At 38.3% G+C, this 24,729-nt stretch overlaps 1 protein-coding gene across 1 annotated transcript in view; it reads left to right on the top strand.

Moving 5' to 3' along the window:
* Positions 1 to 24,729, top strand: part of CSMD1 (CUB and Sushi multiple domains 1) — a 1,102,582-nt gene that overhangs the window by 707,475 nt on the left and 370,378 nt on the right.

Here is a 24,729-nt window from a genome sequence, read left to right as displayed (position 1 = left end):
GGAATGACATCTGTTTAGTCCCTCTACATCTTTTCCCCTTATATAGTGTAAGAGTAAAATCAAGATGCTAACTATGGGAATATGAGGCTATTATTTTTTTGAACATCACTTTCCCTGAACAACTGGCAGTCTGAGTAGTATGTTGAGAGCTCTGTCTCCGTTAATCAGGCCAGTCTTGAAACAAGAAAAATAAGAAGATAATTTTATATTTTGGAAAGCATAGAGTTCCTTAGCCCTCCCCCCCCCAAAAAAAACCCAAACAAACAGCCAGAGGGTAAGCTAGTGTTCATGCACAACTCATTAAAAGTGCTTGTATAATGGCTAAGATGTATTTGAATAAATTAATTCTTCATGTAATAACGCTGAAATCAATGGAGTGAAACCAAGGCTATATTTGCCTCACTGTGTGCTATTCTGCAAGTACAGAAAGAACAAGTATCTTGAAGACTAATGGCTAGGGAATATGATTTGGTCTCAGTGTTTATGCAGTGCATTGTTTAATGCAAAGTGTTTTGGTATGCTCACCAGAACAAAAAAGGCACGACAATTTTCTGCTTTAAATATTGCACGTTGATGGTGTGGCACTCCAAAGGAACTTTTTATGCAAGGTGTAGCAGAAAAAGTTGATCCATCTCTTTGGTGTTTGTATCTGAATGGGTGATTATTTCATTATTTATAAGTTACTTCTGGGAGCTGTGTGATCTCTGGTTAGACTCTCAGAGCTCATGCTGTCAGACACTTTTAATTACAGAAAGTGGAAGTAAGACAGGCTATGGAAGAAATTATTATAAGGCAGTCTGCTGTTTACTTCAAATGCAATGCCTTTTGTCTTTTTTTTTTCATTGTGTTTTGACTTGTGAAGCTTTATTATCATATCTGACTTCAATATAAACCTAAGAACTGCATTGTTAATATTACCTTTACTTTCACATATATGAAACTTATAAAAATGATAAGATTAAAATACAAACAGTTGGATTCAAATGTATTTTGCTGCTCTTTCTGACATAAGCCTTTAGTATTTAGACATTTTTCTTGCTAGTAATTATGTAGATGGAAAAAGTAATTGGGAATTCAGAGAACTGATAAGAATGGATGTTACCTTTTGATGCCAATTAGCAAATCTCTAAAAAAGTAAATTAAAGACTAATACCTTTCCTCATTTTTGTGTGTTAGATATTTTTGATATTTTCTCTCCATAAAACAGAAAGATTACTTTTGCATTTTGATTTCTGGGGGGTAGATGGAATGCAAATACCAGCATGGCAAATGCTATGAGAGCATGCCCTGTGAATCCAAAGGTCTGCAGGTTTCCCACAGCTCTTCCTCCGACGCACAACCTGAGAGCAGCTGCAGAAAGAATTTCACAGTGGCACAACTCGGTTAGGCTTTAGGCAGAAAACGTTACAAACGATAATTCCTTGTGGAATGTAGAACAGTATTTCAGTCACATACTCTCTTGTGTATCTCACTCATCTCCTCATGGACCTGCTCGGATTCCTGGATGTTTTCTTTCAACTGCTTTGTCATTGTTTATAAAGAGTCAGGTAGCAAAGCATGGCTTTGGGATAAAAGTGCCTTGGTAGATTTACTGTGGGAAAAAATCATTATGTATTGGTTCACTCCCTAGGGAAAGAACAAGGTTTTGCTTTTTTATTTTTAATTCCTCAGTACACCTGAAGGAAACATATCAAGTTAACTGATTGCTAGAATACTGCTGCCAGCTACTACCCTTTAGCAGCGGGCCAGATGCTGTTGAATCATGATTAATTTATGTAAAGAAATAGGAAAAGGATGGGAAAAATAACTGAACTAAAATAAGGTCCTGATTCATCCAAACTTTGCACTTGGAAAAGTTTTGGAACAGTAAGCTGGGAGAAAGTAAATAGACAGGCAGTTATGATGGTTACTTTTACACAGTTGGTCCTCCTTGGTGCTTGAGCTGCCACAGACACTGGCCAAACCCAATACTAAGCATATTTCCCCTTGGTTGTCTGAAGCTGATCTCTCAGAGGAGCAAGGAGAGAGTTTTAGTTTATGAATCTGCTTAGGGGAAGCAAATCCAATCACATCTGATTTTTGTCCATCTGTTTACTTGTAGGCTCAGACTACTGACTTATGTTCCCTTACTTAGTCATTCTGATATATATGGTATATTGCCAAAGGAAGTTACTTGGTCTATCTTATCGTTACTCACTCTCATTCTAACATGCAATAAGCCTGCAGACTCTGTGTCCCTAATTGTTGTGGAATTTTTCCAATTATTTTGCATAGTTCTGATTACTAGCTCCTGTACAAACATGTTTTCATGGCAATATTCCTGCCCAACAACTCTGTCAGAGGGTGATTATTACCTCTGAACATCTGTACATTACCTCTCCAATGGAGAGATAGCACCAGAAGCATCCTGTACATCCAAGACAAGGGGAGCCCTAATGAAGTGGGCTGTGAGGAAAGACCATCACCAGGCAGCCACAGTCCTCATAAAATGCTTATTTTCTAGGCAGTAAGAGACCCTTGTAGTTTATCTTTTCAAGTCTGCAAGGCAGCCTCCCACTTCCAGGCCCCCTCATCAGCAGGAGGACAGAGCACAGGAATGCAGGAAGCTCACACTAAATACCAAGGAAATTGAGTGAGGTGAGCGCCATCATACAAGGTCAAAAGTTAAAAAGCATACAAGGTTTATGTGGTGCATGTGCACCTGCTGGTGCAATAACACTAGGAGGGGAAGGCAGCAGTGAGAATAAAGTGTCTGGGAGATCTGGCATCCTGAGTTTGCTCCTCTCGAAATGCAGTGTGGGTAGCGGCTCAAGACACATGACACAGTGAACTGCAGGGAATGTCCACATTCTGGCATAGCAGCAAAGATTAATAGACGAAGTCTGAGTGATTCTTTAAAAAATATGGCATTCATATTGCGTTATGTTAAGAGTTCATAGTAGTTACTGAATATCGAGTGACTTAACCTGACTTTGCAAAGTGTTTAATGTTTGAACTACCATGTTTACAAAGTGAGAGATCTGTAGATATTCACTGAGTAAAAACCGCTTAAACTTCACTAAAGCAATTTCAGTCTTCTCTAGTATTATTTGAAAATGTATTTCAGAATACCAGAAAAAGACACGTTGAATTATTTGAAGAGCATGATTTTAGTGTAAGATTTATACATTCTCTGAAAACTTACCTCCAGAGTTTATCTAAACAGCTCTTCACCCTGAAGATGATAAAAAGAGCTATTTTTAGACTGATTTTTGCCATTTATAGCCAAAGAACAAATGAGTTTATAGACTAAGTATTGACTGGTTGCAGCACATTAAGGTGAGTTAGTAGTACATGCTGTTGGAACTATAGTGATTAATACCAAAACAGGATAACATAACTCATTCTGTGTAAGAAAGAAAGAGTGACAGCAGTCATTATTTATTTTGTTATTGGGAAACTTTGACAAAAATGACTTAATACCTTGCAGTGTAGTTAAAAATATATTCATGGCAAAATTTTAGGGTGGAATTTTGTTGCTTACCAATATATTGCTCATGTTTTGAATAAATTGGTAATTTCATCTTTTTGGCATATGGCTACTGGTAAATTTACTTCAATGGATGCAAAATGATGACTAGGAAAAGTTTTGCTCTTCAGTTAGTGAAAGACTATTTCCCTAAGAAAGACAATATTGGACTAAATATTAACTAGGTATGAAAACTAAGATAAAAGAGACTGAAATAAGAAATTAAAAAAGAATAATTTTGCTGGCAGGCAAATTTTCTATGGTGGAATTCTTTAGGCCTGTGCCCCTTCAAGGAGGACAAATTTAAAAGCACTGGAGAAATAAACGTAGCATAAATCTTTCTCCTTGATTGGTCTCACTGTCAGCTAAAACACATAAAGCAAATATAGAAATGCTGGCAGCTTTCAGGCTTGCTTTTATTCTGGGGCACTCAGTAGTTCTTGAACAAGACTTTGGCAGGTTGTTTTCCCTGTTCTGACATGCAAGTGATCAGTTCGCCACTGCTTCCAAAAAAAGAGCAAAGGAGCTAGAAAAAAAAAGTATAGCATATCAAGAGACAAACTTTACTAATATTTTGGGAGGGAAATACACCAGCATTGTATTTTTTAGTATTATTTGCTTTGTGTGCTTTAAAAAGAGAAATTGCTAATTGTGGCTCTTAGGATTTCCTTTTACAAATACCTCTGTCTTTTAAAAAGTTCTGTTTCCCGGGCTCTTCATAAACCATTGCAACACAAGGGTGAGAAGTGTCAGGATTCATCTATAGTTCTTTTCTGACCATTGTCGATCATATATTCTGCATCTTTTGTGTTTAGTGGCAGATATACCCCTTCTCTCATAAGGAAAACTTCCTAAACTTCCTTTTAAACTTGCCTAAAATTTCTTCAAAAATAAAAGGATTTGAAACACCTACATTTAAGACTGAGAATCCTCAAAGGATGCTGTGGAGTCCCAGTCCAATTTTGGGCTCAGGAAGGTTCAAAAATTATTCCAAGAGTGAGATTAACACACGAACGAGGTCAGATGCCGCTAAACAATCTTATTTTATTTTTATGCCTAAAGCACAGTAAATTTATTTCATTTTCTCACCTAAAGCTAGAGCAACAGAGACAAAGGGGGAGAAATTAGGAGGAAAGTTAAGCAAGCATGCAAGAAGATAAGTGAGAGATAGCCACCACCAGGGATACAAATGTTGTCTCCTATGGGGCAGCTCTCAGATTTCAGACCTTGGTAGCACTGGTAGTTTGCAGGTCTCAGGCCCTGGTAATGCTCGGCAGTTTGCAGCTCTCAGGTCATGCTGGTATCAGAGTCCAGGTCCCGATAGGTGTTGACAGCGCTGGGGTCTCAGGTCCGCCAGTCTCAGGTGACAGGTTTTGGTCCTGGTGGTGGATGGCCACACTTGCAAGTCGTAACTTGGTCATTTTATGGCAGTTAGTGGCGGACGTTGCCCAAGCACACTGCAGGCCTGGTCACAGATGTTGGTGGCTGATATCACTGGAGCTTCACTTGAGCTTACATAAGCTTCAAGCATTCTTTGAGTTTTAGCAATCCACAGTGATCATGCATTTTGCACCTTCATTCACTGCTTTTAGGTCTTTACAGCAGGCCCAATTAAGCAAGCAATGTGAGCAAGCATTTTTTCTATAACAAGCAGGCCTTAAGCATATTATTTTAGGAAGCAAGCTGAGACAAATAATTCACAATATCTCAGCCTTCCACACTTATGCTGTGTGTTAAGGACCACTGTCTTTCACACACACTCAAACCATATGCTAAGAGCCACCGTCTCTCACAGAAGCCAAACCAGAAGCCTGTTGTGTGCTAAGATCAGCATGAAGATGCCTCTCTCTCATTAGTTACTATAGGAATTCTCTATGAAGATCTCAGTGCTCTCAGTGGAAGTTACTCTGTATTTGTGCGTTGTATTGTATTACTGAAAGGATTCTCATTTGTAAGTGCCCAATCAGAAACTTCCTAAATGCTTACATAGTGTCATAAACTCTCCAGCCTTTTCAATCATGAAAGCTATTTTTCATTCTTTCAGATCCCACAGCTTGAAAATGAAAGGATTTTTCAAGTTTGCTTTTACATTGTGCATTTCTGCAAGTCAGAGGGAGTATTGTTTATAACTTACTATAAATTACAAGGAAACACAAAGCTTAAATAACTAAGATTTTGTGGGCCTAGCATGTCTGCAAATATCCAACGTTATTTCAAAAAGCCTTTTTACAGAAATACTGAGCATATGTTAAAGATTCAGTTAAAAACAAAGAAACAAGAAGGAAGTAATACTTAGAACACTGCCACTTTTATACAATAGGTTAAGGGTTGGATCCTGGAAACTTTACTATTAAAAGTATCCCTGTTATATATGTATAAGTACATATATATGTTTAATTATAGATAAATACATAACATACAGTATTCCATTACACCATTTATCATACATTTACTGTATGTCTAATGAGAGATGACTCTATTCCTCCTTTTACTGAGTACTATAGGATGAAATTGGGCAGTAGGAAACAATAACTGCAGGATTAACTTCTAACAATTTTGTAAAGCTTGAATAAAATAGGAGGGATAATTACCCTGATATATTTTGTCCTATGATAGAATTTAATAATACAGAGTCACCCAAGCATTAAAGAATTTAGAATCTTCAGAGAAGATGAGTATCCCTATGTCATGAAATTCTACAGTGCTATTTTACTAGATTGTATAAATTGCTTCATAAATCAGGTTAGTAAATTATACTTGGTGTTTCTAAATAAGCCTTCATCACGGCAGGAGTTTAAATATCTTTTAAAATACTATGCAAAAATCTTGCTGTGAAGAGAACTACTGCCTAAATATATTTGTGAAGAGAAGCATCACTTGTAGCTACAAGCAAAACAAGGTGCTTCATCAATTATTTAATAAATCATTTGCATATATAATTTGTAAAATAACCAGAAGAAAACATATAGTAAAATATGTAAAACAAGATGTAATGTAATTGAATTATGGATATTTAAAATGAATTGTTATCCAGCTAGGAAGCTGAAACTGCCATTAAATAATTTTCATATACAATTATAGGACATTACTGATTATACAAAGTGAATGTTCATACTGTACATTAAATTGACATTGAATGCTGTTATTTTCAAAGTCAAAGAATTAAGAATAAGCAACCTGCTTTTAGCAGTTACAATTCTGTATAAATTAGCTATTCATATGAAATTTAAATATAAACCTTAATGCTTTTATATGCCTTTGTTCGCATAACTCCCATGCACAACTCTTTTAGAAATACAGATGTGAGCAGCAAATAGGTTGGCAAAATGGAGTCTCTGTAGATTCAAATAATATACTTAAATTGTGAAGGCACTGAGAACTTGTTGGTGGGTGAATCCAGACCCCTGGAACATAAAAAACATTAAAATAATTTTAGTTAAAGAAAGAACTATGACACTGGTCCATGCAGTGAAGGTGTGCTGCAGAATATAGCTACCCTCACTGTCAAGTCCTTTGGAAGAGTTAGAGACTTCCCACCTCCTGCAAGATTTCCACTTTCTATAGAGGCTAATATTGCAGTTTTGAAAGTTCTACACTAGCTGCATAGTTCTTGCATGTTGAGTATGTATTCAGAACTTGGTTTTCTAAATCCAGGTGTGGGAGAATATCTTCTGATTTAGATAGAAGATCAATATCTTCAGAGTTTGATGGAAGGTCTTGGACTATTTTCCTTTTGCAGAATTTGTTCTTTACCTTGTGAAACACTTTGGAAAATAATTTCAACTGTGTTGGCACAGCGTCTCACTGTCAGTTTGCCTGTCACACTGGAACATATCTGTTCCTGCAGCTCTTCTGAGCAGAACTGCAAAGTGCCAAAGTCGGATGTGTTTGGAACAGGGGAGTTTTGTTAGGTGACAGTTAATTTTTCAGCTTCAGACCAGTTTGAGTCCACTACTTCTTCACTTGGAAAAGGGAAGTAAAAAACACTTAAATGATGTATCAATTTCCTCAATAATGTGCATTGAAGAGCTTGAGATATTTTTGTAATCGAACCAAAAAAACCCAAGAAAGAACTAAAATGGAAATAAATACCTTGGGTTGCCTTTGAAAGGAAAGGACTAGTTGCTGATTTAGGGAGAGGGAATTATTCAACGTTATGTGTCCTTCCACTGAAATTAATAAACAGATTGTTCTTTAAAAAACAAATAATGGTTACTCAACTCCATAAATTTTAAAATACAAACAGAAAGAATAATCTAGGAAAGTCCCAAAATACCTTGCTAAGTTTTCTGTTATATGTCAGCATACTTGAAAGAGAAGGGACTGTAAGTGTGGTGCTCTGGCTTGTATGCATGCTTCTATCGTGCAAGCCATCTGAATGCAGGTAAGAGTGACAAGATCACTTTTTCAAAATAATCTAAGTTTTAATACACACAAAAGCAATCAAAAATCATAGAATCATTTTGGTTGCAAGAGACCTTCAAGATCATTGAATCCAACCGTTAACCTAATATCAGCCACTCCTCCCAGTTTTGTACTGTCAGCAAACTTGCTGAGGGCATGCTCTGCCCCAACATACAGATCATATGAATACTGACAGTATTGGGCCCAGTGCTGACCCCTCAGGGGCACCACTAGTTTCTGTCCTCCAACTAGACTTTGTGCTGCTCATCGCTACCCTCCAGGCCTGGCAATTCAGCCAGTTTTCAACCCACCTCAAACTGGAAGAGTATTGCTAATCCAGCTCATAATTCATCAGTTTCTTATTCAACATGTTATGGGATACAGACTCAAAAACCTTACTGAAGTCAAGGTAGAAAATACCCACTGTTGTCCCCTTGTCTACCAAGTCAGTCATCTTACTGTGGAAGCTTATCAAGTTAGTCAAGCATGACTTCCCCTCAGTGAATCCATGTAGAGCACTTTCAATCACCTTTATATTCAAGCTGGTAGTTTGACCTCTAGAATATGATGGAGAAAAAGTAGCTTTAATTCTGAAAAGTTTTAATCTAACAGGAAATAATTATATCTTAAAGTCCATATTTTTCTGCTAATACAACCATTTATTTGATTTCTGTCACCTCGCTGTCACAACATTTTCTGCTTCACAGTCCTAACATGAAAGAACTTCTGCATAAGCAAAAGAGATGTGTGAAAACTGTATGCATAACTTCCCTAGTTTAATGCTTTTGAACTGAACTCTGATGCTCAATGTCTCTGCTAGAGGAGCTATAAAGTCAGTGAATTATCAAATTAACAAGAGCAAAACAGTATGGTTACTCTAAGATGACATTTCAAGTGGCATATTTTAATTTATTCAGGATGCTATGTTTTATTGCCATATCAGCTTTTCCTTCATGTTTTTGAAGTCACATGGAAAACCTGTTTCCTACTGAGAAGTCATGTTTCTTTCTCAATGATACCAGCCCTTGTTTTCAGAAGTCTGAAAATGCAACTGCAGTACAGAATAGCAGAGCTTAAAATAAACTGTCATAAATGACAAACACTTATGTTAAGATTAAAAATATATCATAAAGCACAATCTGCTAGGATATTACTCTAGTATATCTATGGAATAGATTAAAAATTGGATCCACATTTTAGCATATGAAAGTTCAAAAGCACTTAAGCGCTTAAAATTTATTTTTTTGTATTATTTTCTTTGTTGTTTTTCAGTTAAATTAATCACAATAATTTCTGGTCTAGTCTTGAAGCAGAAATGCTAATGTGTAAGATGGCCTTCCTCATGACAGAAGATGAGGCAGAGCTTGTGTCCCACATCACTGTTGTTGTAAAAACAGAACATTTGCTGAGTTTTGGTCAGGTTCACTATAAAATAATTTTTCTGGTTTTCAGTGTTTCAGTTCTTATTCTCCCACTGCTCCTTGTCTCAGTGTATGTATTGCATCTTAATTTTGTTCAGAGCCACCCATACGGTGTTGTGTTTCAGATTTGTGACAAAAACAATGTTGCTAACACATCAGAGTGGTGATTATCATTGAGCAGTGCTTACACAGTGTCCAGGCTTTTTCTCATTCTGTCATCCACCTCCAGCAGGCTGGGACTGGGCAAGAGTTTGGGAGGGGACACAGCCGGGACAGCTGACTCAAACAGACCAAAAGTATGTTCTATGCCGTAGAATGTCATGTTTGACAAGGAAAACTATGGGTAGTCTTTCTAGGATAACCATTGCCAGGAGGCTGGCTGGGCATTGGTCTGCTGGGCTTGAAGGTAGCGAGTGATGGGAGGTTCTTGGGAAGTAGTGAATGATGCCTTTGCAACACTTAGGTAATGTTTTTTTCCTCTTCTTTTTTCCCTTTCACCTGTTAAACTTTTTTTTTTTTTCTTTTCTCAACCCACAAGTTTTTCACTCATTTTTGTTCTTCCAATACTCTTTCCTATCCTGCTATCCCACTGGAGAGAGGGTAAAGTGAGTGAGGGGTTGCTGGGTGCATACTTGCTGGCAGAAGTCAGCCCACCACAGTGTAGAAACATTTCTCTCACCATAACCTAAATCATTTACCAAATTAGTCTATTTGGAATCTCTTTGCTCCTTCTATGCTATAGCTCCATTATAATGTCATATTTTTGCCCCTTTATGTCTTTACACAGTCATTTCTCAGTCCCAGACTCTGCCCAGAGAGCTTTAGTCTCCCTCCTTCCTTTACTCCTCCCAATTGCTATTCTCTCTTCTTCCCTCATTTCTCTCCCCAGCTCTCATTTATGATTACTGACTTCTCTGTATGCTGTTCACCTAGCTATCTCAGTGTTTTTCTTTTTCATACCAATTTTTTTTCTCTCTTGTCAAATTCTACTGGTACTTTCAAACTTTCTGACAGTTTCCTGTAATTCCAGCTCTTGTTCCCTCTGTATTTGAATAAGGCAACTAGCTTCTCCTCTCTGGAAGGCCTGGTGGAAGAAGAGTAGGTTGTTGTACAGGATGTTCATTGGTCTCTGGAAGTGAAGAGTACTACAGGGACAGTGGACTTCAAAGTCTTTTAGATTTTGTTAAATTTGACATTTATTTGGGATGTACTTGCTAAAACCTGGACTTCCCATTCAGCCATTTTTAGTAGATGTTGGAAGAGCAAAATGCACATCCTTGACACAAATGTCACTTTCACAACAAATACAAGTTTTAAAGTATGGTAGTGCTAAAATACTCCATGGAAAAGGTCATGGGTTTTGTGTGTGGAGAAATGGCTCTCTCAAAAGTGAATGGGGTGAATAAAAAATAATAATTTCAATTTAGTAATAGTAAACAAGAATAAATAAAAGCAAGACAGACACCTGAAAAAGAAAATATAAGCCAAAACAACCTCTGATAATGGCTGGTTTTATAAGACACCAGTCCGGACAGTGACACGTGGGAAAGGTTTATCTCACAGGGACAAAAGGATACTGGGACAGGAATTAGCAGGGCTCATTTGGAGAGCTTTAAACTAGATTTGAAGGGGGATGGGATTGTAGCTGGGCTTGCATCAGTGGGGCAGCACGCTGGAATTGATACAGACTGGGAGGCCCCCCATACCCCTAGGGTGAAATAAGTGTATTCAGCTCACTCCCTGAAGTGCCTGTACACCAATGCGTGCAGCATGGGGAATAAGCAGAAGGAGTTAGAAACCTGCGTTCGGTCAGGAGATTATGATCTGGTGGCAATTACAGAGACATGGTGGGACAGCTCACATGACTGGAATGTGGTCATGGATGGCTATGTCCTCCTCAGGAAAGACAGGCCAGCCAGGCATGGTGGTGGAGTTGCTCTTTATGTGAGAGAGCAACTACAATGTATAGAGTACTGTCCAGGTGCAGTTGAGGAGCGAGTTGAGAGTCTGTGGGTGAGAAGTCTGTGGGGCAGGCTGGCAGGGGTGATACTGTTGTGGGTGTCTATTACAGGCCACCAGATCAGAGTGAGGATGTTGATGAGGCCTTCTACGGGCAGCTAAGCATGGCCTCACAGTCACAGGCTCTGATTGTTATGGGGGATTTTAACTTCCCTGATGTCTGCTGGAAGGACTACTCAGCCAGCCAGCCTCAGTCTAGGAGGTTCCTGATGATAACTTCCTGATGCAAATGGTGGAGGAGTTGACTAGGAGAGGTGCACTGCTGGATCTCATTCTCACTAACAAGGAGGGTCTGGTTGAAGCAGTAAAGGCTGAGGGCTGCCTTGGTTGCAGTGACCATGAAATGGTGGAGTTCAGGATCTTGTGTGGCAGGAGCAGAATGGCAAGCAGAATTGCAACCCTGGACTTCAGCAGGGCCAACTTTGGCCTTTTCAAACAATTGCTGGAGGAAATCCCGTGGGCAAGGCTGCTTGAAGGTAAAGGGGCCCAAGATAGTTGTTTAATGTTCAGGGACTGCTTCTACCAAGCTCAAGATCAGTGCATCCTGAAAAGTCAAGGAAGGGAGCCAGGAGACCTGCGTGGTTATACAAGGAGCTGCTGGGTAAGCTCAAGTGGAAGAGGAGAGTTTACAAATCATGGAAGGAGGGGCTGGCCACTTGGGAAGAATATAAGGCTGTTGTTAGAGGATGTAGGGAGGCAACTAGGAAAGCTAAGGCCTCCTTAGAATTAAACCTTGCAAGAGGGGTCAAGGACAACAGAAAGAGCTTCTTCAAATACATGTCAGATGAAACTAACACCATGGGCAATGTAGGCTCACTGATGAATGGGATGGGTGCCCTGGTGACAGAAGATACAGAGAAGGCAGAGTTACTGAATGCCTTCTTTGCCTCTGTCCACTCTACCGGAGGCTGTCCTGAGGAGCCCCGTACCCCTGAGACCCCAGAGGAAGGCAGGGCAATGGAGGAGTTTGCCTTGGTTGATGAGGATGGGGTTAGGGAGCAATTAAGCAATCTGGACATCCATAAATCCATGGGTCCAGATGGGATGCACCCGCGGGTGCTGAGGGAGCTGGCTGAAGTCATTGCTGGACCACTCTCCGTCATCTTTGCCAAGTCTTGGGAATGGTGCCTGAGGACTAGAGGAAAGCAAATGTCACTCCAGTCTTCAAAAATGGCAAGAAGGAGGACCTGGGTAACTATAGACCGGTCAGCCTCACCTCCATCCCTGGGAAAGTGATGGAACACCTTATCCTTGGTGCCATCTTAAGGCATATTAAGGATAAGAGGGTCATTAGGGGCAGTCAGCATGGCTTCACCAAGGGGAAGTCGTGCTTGACCAACCTCATAGCCTTTTATGAAGACATAACAAGGTGGACTGATGATGGCAGAGCGATGGATGTGGTCTACCTTGACTTCAGCAAAGCATTTGACACCATCTCCCACAGCATCCTCACAGCTAAACTGAGGAAGTGTGGACTGGACGATCGGGTAGTGAGGTGGACCGCAAACTGGCTGAAGGAGAGAAGCCAGTGAATTGTGGTCAATGGGATGGAGTCTAGTTGGAAGCCTGTATCTAGTGGAGTGCCTCAAGGGTCAGTTCTGGGGCCAGTATTATTCAATATATTCATCAACGATTTGGATGAGGGAATTGAGTGTACTATCAGCAAGTTTGCTGATGACGCCAAGCTGGGAGGAGTGGCTGACATGCCAGAAGGCTGTGCTGCCATCCAGCGAGATCTGGACAGGCTGGAGAGTTGGGCAGGGAAAAATTTAATGAAATATAACAAGGGAAAGTGCAGAGTGTTACTTCTGGGCAGAAACAACTCCAGGTTTCAGTATAGGTTGGGGAATGACCTATTAGAGAGCAGTGTAGGGGAAAGCGACCTGGGGGTCCTGGTGGACAGCAGGATGATCATGAGCCAGCACTGTGCCCTTGCGGCCAAGAAGGCCAATGGCATCCTGGGGTGTATTAGAAGGGGGGTGGTTAGTAGGTCGAGAGAGGTACTCCTTCCCCTCTACTCTGCCCTGGTGAGACCTCATCTGGAATATTGTGTCCAGTTCTGGGCCCCTCAGTTCAAGAAGGACAAGGAACTGCTGGAGAGAGTCCAGCACAGGGGCACAAAGATGATGGAGGGAGTGGAGCATCTTCCTTATGAGGAAAGGCTGAGAGAGCTGGGTCTCTTTAGCTTAGAGAAGAGGAGACTGAGGAGTGACCTCATTAATGTTTATAAATATATAAAGGGTGAGTGTCATGAGGATGGAGTCAGGCTCTTCTCAGTGACAACCAACAGTAAGACAAGAGGTAATGGGTTCAAGCTGGAACACAAGAGGTTCCACTTAAATTTGAGAGAAACTTCTTCTCAGTGAGAGTAACAGAACACTGGAACAGGCTGCCCAGGGAGGTTGTGGAGTCTCCTTCTCTGGAGTCATTCAAAATCCACCTGGACACCTTCCTGTGTAACCTCATCTGGGTGTTCCTGCTCCAGCAGGGGGGATTGGACTAGATGATCTTTTGAGGTCCCTTCCTATCCCTAACATTCTGCGATTCTGTGTATGTACAAGTGAAAGAAGAAATTTTAAATATATTGCTGAGCAACTTTAAAACACCTGAAACTATTGGTCCTGCCTCAAGTAGTTATCTGTCCTTTGTTCCTGTTTTCCCATCCACTTAAGTACCTTTCCTAAAATGTACAAGATGTTTAAAAAAGATGGATCCAATTTCAAAACAAATCCTGGTCAAATCGGATCCATCTTTTTGAAACACCCTGTATAATTAGACATTACTACTTCAGGCTTTAGAGAAGTATTATATAACCTTACTGATGAACTGCTGAAATATTCAGGATAAGTGTCACAGACATTTATCAACTAAAGGCGTGACAACTCAAAATTCACTTTTTGGAAAAACTGATAAAGCATATATAGAGAATAGAAGGAACAAAGCAAAAACTGCGTATTTTCTTTGATGGTTTTCATTAGAATGTAAAAATAGTAAAGTGTGAACTAACAGTGTATCAGCAGAAGATTGTTTAATGCAGTCAGAAGTCTAGGTAGCTCCCTAGATTTCCAAAGATCTCCAGTGGTGATTATTACTGAAATTCCTATGGGCTATCCATTTTGGCTCTCTCCTTTCAGTTTTTATTGTAAATTATGTGGCAACCAAGCAAAGGGCACCTCTTGGGTCCTAAAGTCCTCAAAGCAGTGAAAGCTTGCCTCACTCTCTTCTGGATATGACATAAAGGGTTGATGGCAGATGAGCTAAATTTTACACATTCCATGATTTTATCCCTACCTGAGGAATTTACATATGATCTCTGCCATATGTGGCACAGGTGTGACTTGTAAGCTATCAATGTTCTTCCTAAGGTATTATATCAACTTTGTCAGTTAGGCTAGCCACAATTAGCAATAAGATAAACAAGATTAGATTTTTTTTTTTTTCTTAGAGCAAAAATGTAATCAATATCTTCATTTCACAATTTAACAGACAAACTAGTGTTTACATTACTTCTCCAATTACATATAAAGGTAAAAGTTTTCATACGGACATAGCATTCACACATATCTATACCAACATTTCTACAGGGCCTTAAAAATCTTCATTTTCCCTAGTAAAGAGTCACTTAGGTTGTTTCAGTCATGGTGGTAATGTAAGACAGTACTGTATACTTCATTGTCACTTCTTTTGCTGCTTGTTCCTGTTGTCAAGGAAGTTTCATTTCCCTAGGTTTCCCATAGCAGAGACTCAGTCATGGATTCCAGAAATTCTTCTTAAATAAATAATTTATTCACAAGGTACAGCATAGATCAGCTCAAGCTTGGTGCCTCCTGAAGGGGGACCTCGAATAATGATAACCTTAGGCCCTCTACTCTTACAATCTAAGCCTACCACGCCCTGCTCGTTACTCCAGGCCAATTGCAAATTTAGAGTCTGGGGTCTCCGCATTGTTCATTGGATCTCTTCCTTTTCGTCAGGTGGGCCGTCAGTCAGTGTACTGACCTTCAGTTGCTATTTTGCACCTGCAGCACAAGAAAAATAAGTTCTTGGCAATAACCAAAACATTTTCGGTTTCATCTTCTTTTAGACACTGTTCTGTTCCTTTACTTATCTCCAAGGTCACAGCTCCCTTTCTGTGGCCTTTTTTGCTTAACTGGGCAGAAAGTTCAAAAGAAGTTATGCTAAGCAAACTTAGTTATGATAAGTGAATTGTCTATAAGCAGTTTCTAAACAGGTTATATAAGAAGCAGTATACCACATAATTCAATATACTAAGGCAGTCTATTCCATAACTTTGTTTCATTAGTGCAAACTCTTTGGTAGATGTGTTGTTTTAGGATATACTCATTTTGTTGGCAAAAATTGCCTACAGCCCTGCAATTCTGTTTAGTTGAGTTTGTTCTCCCTCCAAGTTTTTGCTGCCTCCTGCTGACACAATATGGGGTAAGCACTGATAAGCTTCCTGAACAGTACATTTAGCTGGAAATATTGAAGGGTATAGATGAGGCAGTAAGTCCTTCTTGGTACAGAAATTAATGGGGTAAAAATGTAAAAGCAGGAAAATTGATTATAAATCAGAATAAAGCTGACAAGACCTTTTGGATGAATGTCAGAGAAAAAGAGATGTTAAAGGGACATGACACACTTTGTTCTAACAACAAGCTTATTAACACTTCAGGCTTAAAATGCTGTTCTCTACCAAGTAATAAAAAGAGCCCATCTGTCACACACCAGGTAGCTAAATTTCATAAGGAAAAATTCTTGGCAAAAGGAGAAGAGACAAATCTGTCCAGTTAGCTAGAATTGGATTATGGTATTTGAATTTTCCAGTACTATTGCAGCTATTTTGCATTCCATATTAAAATTATGTAAATTAAATACAACTACACCATTCCTATTGCTCTACTTACATCCCTATTTCTTAGAGCGTTTCTGCAATTTCTAATCTGATCTAACAGTAAAGATTTTAATAGTCTTTCACATGACACATTTTAAATGCAAAATAATAACAGCATGATAATTATAGGTATATTGGAGGAGCATAGTGGCTTCGTCTCACAAAAATAGGAACAATATCTCAATGAGTGACATGCTGTTATTGTTAATGTCATATACTTTTAAAACAATTTTATACTCCTTTCTCACCAAAATATGTTTACATTACATTAAAAAAATGGTTTTGGTAAAAATAAAAACCTAGTGCTAATTTTTCATGTTGTTGGTAGTATGTTCTCCATGTACGTTAGTAGTCTGGGCTGATGGTAAATGTAGGCTGTGTTAAAGTGTACAACAGAGTTACAATTTATATTTTCTCTTTCATTTTCGTATTTCATTTCTTGTATAGACAGAAAGGTTTGTTAAGGTAGTTGTGTATTATTATGCAATTTAAACTGTATGTTAAGTAGTTATACATTATCTTGCTCTAAATCAACAATCAGATAAAACTTTTATTTTGATCTTTTCTGTATAATAGAGGCTATTGGCACATTCACTCTGTCTTCCACTCCCCCTTGCAAACAATGCTGCTGCAGGTAGTGTGTTCCCCTGGCTTAGCAAAGTAGCAGAATCAGCCTTAATGCTTGTAGAATATAATCAAGTCTCTAAACAGTAACACACAGAGAACTCAGAGAAAACTGTAGTTGTTAATATTTAAAAGCCATACAAATGGCAATATGCACAGGTTTAGCATGTGGACTAATAGGAATGCATCTCCATGGACACAGGAGAAAAAAAAAAAAAAAAGACATCTTTTACAAGACACTTGGCAGGCAGTTCCTTTTCTGGATGTAAGGCTGTTGTGGTTTAACCCAAGCTAGCAATATAACCATGATAGCCACTTGCTCACTCCCCTCTCACTCCCCAAAGAGGGGAGAGAATCAAAAGGGAAGGGAGAAACGTGGATTGAGATAAACACAGTTTAATAAAATAACAAAATACTAATACACGACTGGTATATATATGTATATATAAAAAATAGAATTTAAATAAATGACTCAATGCAATTCCTCACAAACTCCATCCACACTGAGCAGCCAGCCTCAGGAATTAACATCTGGTCCCAAGAGCCGATCCTGGAGAGAGAGAAGAGGAAAAAGGCAGAAAGGCTCAGAGGCCTCTGCAAAATGGCAGGATGGCAAAAGGCTGAACTAACAAAAGTCCTGAACAGAACTCCCTTGGCAAAGAAGATGAAGAAGCGAGAGAGACAGGAAGATCCCAACTCTCCTTAAATATGAAGCATGACGCTAATGGGATGGAATCCTCTCATTGATCAGTCTGGACGTCAGTCAAGCTCTGCCCCATCCATGCCCCCCTTCCTTGGTGCCTCACACCTGTGGGCAGAGTGCTAAGAATGTCCTTGGCTCTCAGACCAGGGCAATTAAAAACATTAACTCTGTCCCAGGGTGTTATCTTCTTGTTCTCAAACTGAGTCCAAATAATGACTGTGCTAGCAATGGAAAAGAAAGGTTTCCAACTGTATGAAGAAAATTAACTCATTTTCAGTCAAACCAGCACAAAGGGTCAATCTGCATAACATCAAAGAGTTAAAGCATTTATAAGAAATATCTGTGAACAAAATAGTTTTTAATATTAGAAAAATGATATATTTTCCTCTGATTTTATTCTAAAATGATGGTAGGTTAAATCATTATTGCTAAGGGGTTTATTTTGAAAGCTAAACTAAACTAAAATTCAGTCTAAAGCAGAAATCCATAAATTCATTTGTGAAAGTTACATAGCATAGGAACAATGGGCTTAAGCTGGACAGTATTGAGTAGCCCTCAGCTACTTTGAATGATATTTTTCAAGGAATTATAAATTAAATATATTTTATTTAGATATACTTTTTAGAAATAGATTAAAAACAGTGATAAAAAAATTGAATTTCACAGTGTTTTAACTGGAAGAAAACCTGTCATGAAAGCTTAACTATAAAGACTGGAATGGTTGTATAGCTAATTACATTTCCTCATACACAAAGGGCTGCACACCATTACCTGAAACTGCTTAGCTAAGGAAAAGTAACAACTTTGCATCCAAAAGAAACAGGGCATTTGAGACCTTATGAAAAAATATATATGCAACGCCGGTACAAAATATGTGCCCCATACTTCTCACAGTTTATACCCTTGGTATCACAAAGCACAGAAGAGTGTGCTCAGTCCTTCAGAACAGTGGTAGTGGCATCAAAGGTTCAGAGCATGTTTGCAACAGAGAAAGAAAACAGGTAAAAATTATAATTTAGAGAAAATAGACTGACAGTGGTAAGTCTTGTCTTAAATGTACGTGTCCTCATTCTTCACAAGGTAGAGCGCTTCTGCTGAGAAAGGTGGTGAAAGAGAAGAAAAATATTAATCGAAAGGTTAAGACTAAAAAAACAATACTGTGGTTCACATACTTATTTCTTGACAGTTCCTTTGATCCTTTGATCTTTGATCCTTCTCTTGGAATAGAAAAAAGCTGGTAAAATTTGTCATATTATATGTATCACTCAAATTTCTACACCAAAGATCTATTCAACAGGGAAACCAAAGGGAGTGCTATTTTATGACAGTTGCATAATGGATCCTTGTTTTAAGTATATAAAGAGTTTAAAATGTTATAAAGAAGAAAGGTAAAAATGTCTGATATTAGATTATTTTTTGCAGAATTTAAAAGCACAAAGGTGATTTCAAATCTCTCCTATTAAGGATGTTTTGGTTTAAAAGATTAGTTGGCATAACAATAATTTAATCTTGTGGCTCATCAGACTTGCTAAGGCCTCTATAATACAATCTTTCAGTAGTAGAGCCCAAATGATCACTCTGATATGTACTACAGTTTGACTTTATTACTTTTCATTAAACTCGGATTTCCCGTCTTTGATTGACCTGTCCCCTGGAATATGTTGTATTATGGAGTAATAGATTTGGGTTTTTTTCCTGCATAAACCATTACAGCTTCCTTAAAGATATTTATTTAACAACATTTTGGAGCCAGAGAAAAGGCTTTGGTGCCATTCCTTGTGGGACAATGCACGAAGCAGCAGGCTAGAACCATTTAGCTCTAATTTTTTGACCTAATGTTAATGAATTGAAAAGGTTTTGAAAGAAGCACATTTCAGAATTGTTACTAGCCTACTAGCTATGTCAGTCACATAACACAGGTAGTTAGAGGTATCTGTTCAAGTCAGAGAAAGAAACTGAGTAATTTTGTTTGTTCGTTTGTTTTGTTTCCCCCTGGATAAGCAGACTCCTCTGTACAAGACTATCTTCTGCTACATATTATGAATGACAAAGAAGCCTATTCAACTGTTCCCGGGTTTACTTTATCTATATAAAAAGTTCAGCTTAAAAATTGTATGGTTCAGAAGCAAATAGTAAGATGAGTTGCACCGTCACGAGATTATTTGTAAACAGGCTTCCCAGAGCCTCAGGAAGCAGTTAGCGTCTTCAAAAATTGGGAGATGACACATGCTTGAATTGCACTGAAGCAAAGAGTGCATTTGACTTGAGAACTGTACTTCTAAAGTCTGCTTTAGGCTGTACATATGTATGGTCTCTTTGAGTTTGCCCTCAAAGTTAGCTGGAACTCAAGTTTTGATTCAGAAGTATGGAGTTGAATTGTGAATGTAGCACTGTGCTAACAGAGCTATAAAGCTTTTGGGTCAAAACTTGCATCCATTTGATTTGGAGCACCGGCATCATGGTATATATTTCAGCAAAAGATGTTGCAGACATGTTTTATTCAGTAATAAGGCAAATTATAAGCACTTTATTATAAACTCTAGGCAGTAAAATTCAGGGAAAATTATTTTTTTTTTCTTTGAAAAAACCTATACAAAGTTTTCAATTTCAGTTTGACTTGCAAATGTTTCTGGCATAATACCAATCTAACTATTCATGAGACACAGCATTTTCTTATGTACTTGTAATTCACCCATTTTCCTATTTTTAAACCATATTTTACCATATACATGCATCAAAACGAACCCTGAATCTAAATGTAGAAGAATCGAGGTTAGTTCAAATTTTCCTCACAACACCCAACTTAAAATTTATTTTGTCAGAATTCTTCTTCAGCCTGTTAAAATGCTTATGCGGGGAGCACAACAATGTAAATACATACATTTACAATGGTTGCACAATGAGTTTTTCAGCATCTTCTTGGAATAATGCTGTTATCTTGTTCTGTGTGCTCCAAACTGTGTTCCAAAGTATGAGAAAGTTAAGGAAAATCTTCTTTGATATATATTAGAAAAATAAAAGAGTGTGCTACATACAAAGTCATGGTTTAAACCAGCATTTTATGAGTTTCAAAGAATGATAGTTGTATGTACCAAATCAAGTCTTCTAATCTTTTGTCTTCTGTTTGATTAATTAATGAAGAATGATTGAACACAGTTATCAAAAAGTCACGAAGAAACAAATTATAATTATTTTTCTTAATTTACTAAAAACTCATATAGCTGCAGAGTATTTGTCCAACATTGGTAAACAAATTGACTTTTCTTTTTTTTTTTTTTTCCCAGTAGGTTAATTTACAGGTTTCTCTAGGTGTTTGTAAAAGTGAAAATTATGTTACTTAACAAGAAGGTTAAGTTAGAGCTGCGAAATATCAAATAAAAGAGGCAGCAAGTTTTAATGTGATTTCTTTCTCTTCTGGGTAATCTTCTTTTATTAATATACAATTTTAGGCCTAAGAGTTAACTTTACAAGTCAGAAAAATGCAAGAATGGGTGTACTATAGTAAAGGGCTCTTGCCGTACCTGATAGACATATTTCAACCATACAGAGCTCTGAAGAAAAGGTTCTATTTTGTTGTGCTCTCTCTACATATGCATATATAATATAAAATGTAATTATCAAATATGTGAGTTATTTATGATGTATACACTGTAGCATATATATATTGTATATTTTCCACAATATGTATATTATAAAATTATAAAATATTTTTATTTGTTCAAGTCAGTCTGTATTCAAATATATGGTGATTTATAGTTTTTGTTCTCTGCAACAATTTTAATACAGTAGGCCATAATATAGGACCTGTACTTCAGATTTTAGGATGCAGTGACATTGAAAAAATGGTGCTAGAAATCTAGCACAGCCAAACTATTTTAATGAAAGGCAAGTTGTGGGGTGATCTCTGTATTTTGATACTATATCTCTTAACTGTATTCAGCCATCAAAAATGGTGAGTTTATTTCAATTGAAAAACAGCTTTCCTCCTTCTGGAACCATGAAAAGTTTTGATCTATGTAAGGTGTGTGTGATGTTGAAAGAGGGCTATTTGTTGGTGAAAATCACTTCACCTCCTCTTATCATGAACAGACTGCGTATAGGGAATTCTTTGGCAGCCAGTGAATGAATAGGGTAAATAATCTACCATTGCCTGAAAATACAAAGAGATTGTCAGTATTTTTCAACGTTCTGCATGATATTTCTATTTTTTTGAACCTGCTTCTGGCATTAGTCAATAGTGTTTCTTCTTTGCCTTTGAGTACCACATTTTATTACAGAAAAATATGTAACAGTGCTATAATTTCAAAATGACATCAAATTGTAGTGCTCAGTGGGAGGTTTAGTGCATTTCTACAGAGCAGAACTGTTTGTGTTGTATATTTGCAATTAATGAAGAGAAACCAAAATAAAATGAGACCAGTGTGGGTAATAAAATCTCTCCTACCTGTGTACTAACTCACTAACATTGCTGTTCTGAAAGATGTGTTGTGGAGGTGCTGAATTAAAAAGGAGAGACAGTTTTGAAACTGAGGATCATTGTAAACATTGAATGAAGGTCACAATGTTCTGCCTTTTCATGGCCAATGATACTTCCAACTAAATATAATGATGTGAGCCCGTGAGAAACATCAGCAATATCTTTTATTCCAAAGCAGCAAGGTCAAAACAGCAGAGAAAAAGCATTCTCAAATGATGAGCTATTAGAATAATTTCTGCTGCCTTTGATGACCCAGTTTTAAGCCTTCTTGAAAAGTGCATCCAAAACCAGAAGTTCTTTCAGCTTTGAAAGAAGGACTGGGATAGCATATTCTCCCACCTAATGTCCATTTTGGTTACTGTTTTGAAGCCAGGATTCAGAGCCGTGGTTTTGACACTTTCTGTTTTCTTAATGAGTAGATGCTGCCAGTATGTCAACTATTTGGGTACTATGCTCCTTAATGAGATGATAGCTAACATGGAACAGAATGTCTTTTCTTCTTCCTGTCCTTTTGCCTAGGTTAGTGACATAGCATAAGATAATAAGCTCAGATATTTTTCTGCTCAGTTTCTCAAAAAAACATGGAGCAAGTAGTCTTCATACCATTCTGCTAAATAGTGCTAATTTCTGCTCTGAAATAGCAGTCAGTTTAGATTTCTTAAAATTAGGTCTACTGCAAATAATGGTTTGCTTTTAAGGTTGATTATTCTAGTTATATAAATCATATTAACATAATTAAAGCAACATTCTAGAAATTAGCCCTAATTTAAGTAAAATTCAAGCAAAATTCAAATTGCCCTCTTTTAAGTACATTTCCCATTGCCAAGAAAAAACATACATTCATGGAGGCTTTATGTCAGCTTACTTATTTGTGTTGTAGAATGAAGAACAGACAAAATATGTTTTAAATACTTTAAAGGTAAATGTGTCAAAAAGTCAAGCAGGATTAGCTGATTTGGGATAAAACTGGATATATACTTTGTATTACTAGCATTGTTATTTTAATGCAAAAAATGCTTACTCAGGTCTGTATATATCTTAAGGTCTATTAGATATACAGAACAACAGATAACAACAGGAAAAGAATCGGAAAGAAGACAAGAAAACATAGCTTAAAATATCAATTAAAAGATAGCTAATTCATCAGCACACTTTCCTTGCATCCCACTTGTCATTTATTCACTGGTTAGCTAGATTAAAAACTCATGCTATATCCCTTTTTCCTGGGAGATGTAAAAGATCATCAGATCATAGAATACCACATACAGGAAAGACCGGAGTTTTGATACATTTCACTGCACTCAGCGGATTTACAAATTTTAGAAACTTTGGCTTGTCTCCAAGAAAGCTCCTATCCACAGAGAAAGCTCAGAAATATCTAAAAGCTGGCGTAAAAACTCATCCAGCTAACTCTGAAACTGGAAGCAAATTAGTCACTGTCCTAGGTAATAAGCTTGAGCTGAATATCGTTGCTGGAATTACTCTGGATGCAGGACCATGATTGCAACGTCACACTGGTTTCAGGATTTGAATTATTATTTAAAGATTATTTTCTGTTTCATAGATGGTGCTATGTAAGGTGCCTTTGGAACTGCTTTGCATTGCAATGTGTAGATATGTGGTAAGCAGCCAGGCAAAGAAAAATGTCTAGCATTTGAAAGCCTTCTTAATGACTTTCTAACTTACATATTACATAGTGTTTTTTCTATTATTCTGTCCATGACAGGTTTCATTATGTTTCCCTACCTGACAGTAACCATGAACATGTGTTACAGAATCACAGAATCACAGAAAGTTAGGGATTGGAAGGGACCTCAAAAGATCATCTAGTCCAATCCCCCTGCCGGAGCAGGAACACCTAGATGAGGTTACACAGGAAGGTGTCCAGGTGGATTTTGAATGACTCCAGAGAAGGAGACTCCACAACCTCCCTGGGCAGCCTGTTTCAGTATTCCATCACCCTCACTGAGAAGTTTCTTCTCAAATTTAAGTGGAACCTCTTGTGTTCCAGCTTGAACCCATTACCCCTTGTCTTACTGTTGGTTGTCACCGAGAAGAGCCTGGTTCCATCCTTGTGACACTCACCCTTTGTATATTTATAAACATTGATGAGGTCACCCCTCAGTCTCCTCTTCTCCAAGCTAAAGAGACCCAGCTCCCTCAGCCTTTCCTCATAAGGGAGATGCTCCACTCCCTCCATCATCTTTGTGGCCCTGCGCTGGACTCTCTCCAGCAGTTCCTTGTCCTTCTTGAACTGAGGGGCCCAGAACTGGACACAATATTCCAGATGAGGTCTCACCAGGGCAGAATAGAGAGGGAGGAGAACCTCCCTCGACCTACTAACCACACCCCTTCTAATACACCCCAGGATGCCATTGGCCTTCTTGGCCGCAAGGGCGCAGTGCTGGCTCATGGTCATCCTGCTGTCCACCAGGACCCCCAGGTCCCTTTCCCCTACACTGCTCTCTAATAGGTCATTCCCCAACCTGTACTGAAACCTGGAGTTGTTTCTGCCCAGAGGTAACACTCTGCACTTTCCCTTGTTATATTTCATTAAATTTTTCCATGCCCAACTCTCCAGCCTGTCCAGATCTCGCTGGATGGCAGCACAGCCTTCTGGCATGTCAGCCACTCCTCCCAGCTTGGTGTCATCAGCAAACCTGCTGATAGTACACTCAG

This window comes from Caloenas nicobarica, chromosome 3 (assembly GCF_036013445.1).
Source record: "Caloenas nicobarica isolate bCalNic1 chromosome 3, bCalNic1.hap1, whole genome shotgun sequence".
Classification (NCBI taxonomy): domain Eukaryota; kingdom Metazoa; phylum Chordata; class Aves; order Columbiformes; family Columbidae; genus Caloenas; species Caloenas nicobarica.
Note: the sequence above shows the minus strand (reverse complement) of the source record. Positions and strands in the feature narration are given on the sequence as shown.